Raw genomic sequence first — 1,644 nt, 5'->3', positions numbered from 1 at the left:
CTTCTAAGGCAGAGCTCTGTACAGCAGAAATATGAGCCACCAACGCAAGCCACATATGTAACTTAAGTTTCTTGTAGCCACATTTAACAATCTTTTTATTTTTTAGAGAAACAGAGCACACAAGTACACACACAGGAAGTAAGGGGGGGGGGAGAGAGCAAGAGTGAGAGAGCAAGAGGGCGAGAGAGCGAGACAGAGAATCTCAAGCAGTCTCCACGCTTAGCACAGAGCCAACATGGGGCTTGATCCCAGTGCACTGGGTTCACAAACTAAGCGGAAATCAAGAGTCTGATGCTCAACTGACTGAGCCACCCAGGTGCCCCTCTAGTAGGCACATTTAAAAACTAAAAATAAACAGGTGAAATTAATTTTAATATATTTCATTTAACCCATTATATTAAAAATTATCATTCCCATGTATTTTCAATATAAACTTGTCATTGAGGAACTATTTTATATTTTTCACACTTTGTCTTAAAAATCCAGCGTGTTTTACACATACAGTGCATCTCCATCCAAACAAGCCATATTTCAAATGCTCAACAGTCACATTTGGCTGGTGACTATGATGGTTCTTGGGAAAGTTCAATTTCAATTAGCAATAATCGCGCCTCAGATAGACCTCATTGGCTACAATACTGCCACTGCACAAAGCTTGGGGAAAGTTCAATTTCGTCGGTAAACTGTGCTCCTATATTATGTGATAGGAAAAAAATCATGGGGGCGGGGAACAAAACAAAACAGGACTCCTGTCTTCAATGAGAACAAAATGCAGGAATTTTTTCAAGCTAAGGAACTTCCTGAAGGGGTACAAGGATACTAAACAAAATGTGCCTTTCTGCAATTTAGAGACTCTCTTCTTCCCATCTGTCAGAAAATGGACAAAATATGCCAATTTAATTAAAACAAAGTACTCTACTACCATCAGCCAGAAAACTGTTTTAATAAATATACAAACTTATGATGTCTACAAATAAATAAACCGCCCTCCCTTAGATGTGGCACCCTTAAGCTGTGCACAACCTGCACAATTGTACCAGGAGCCCTGCTGGTTCTCTTGGCCTAATTTTAGTCATGGCACCTTCTCGTCTCCACAGTCCTATCCCAGTCTACACTCCAACCAACATCAAAAGACCAGGACTCTCTAACACTGCTTTAGAAAGTCCACTGCCCTCTTACTCTGATTATAGTATCAGTTGTGAAGAAGGGTACTTGTCCCCCTTTGTATCTTCCCCATCCCACCCCCACCACGCTATCTTCTTCCTTCAGGGAAGGCCAGTGGATGACCTATGCTTCTAATGAACCATCTTGAGCTCCCATAGCCTCTTCTAGATTCTAAAAGCTAGGCAAAACCAGAACATTTCCCCTCAACACAACCTGCTTTCAGAGAAAGTTCAGGTGGCGATCTTTAATTCTGCATCATACGTTAGGTACAATACTTTATTTTCTCAGGAGTTTTCACATTAGAAGCAATATTTTAACTATGGATTTGAAAGTCTGCATTCTCAGTTAAATTAGTTTCAAGCATCATCAAGCAAGTAGGTGGAGGGTCATCTTCCTGAGGCTGCTGAAACGTTGCCTTTGGTTGTGGCTCATCAGACAGGCTGTCCCATTGCTCTTTCTTCCTTCACAAATCTCCATACC

General features: G+C 41.2%; 1 non-coding gene across 1 annotated transcript; it reads right to left on the bottom strand.

Annotated features, from left to right (window-relative positions):
• Positions 1-516: 516 nt before the first annotated feature.
• Positions 517-656, bottom strand: LOC122220895. The gene has a single exon (XR_006203047.1). It is a non-coding gene; the product is annotated as a U4 spliceosomal RNA (small nuclear RNA).
• Positions 657-1,644: the final 988 nt, after the last annotated feature.

This window comes from Panthera leo, chromosome B2 (genome assembly GCF_018350215.1).
Source record: "Panthera leo isolate Ple1 chromosome B2, P.leo_Ple1_pat1.1, whole genome shotgun sequence".
Lineage (NCBI taxonomy): Eukaryota > Metazoa > Chordata > Mammalia > Carnivora > Felidae > Panthera > Panthera leo.
This window is presented reverse-complemented; position numbering and strand designations above follow the sequence as displayed.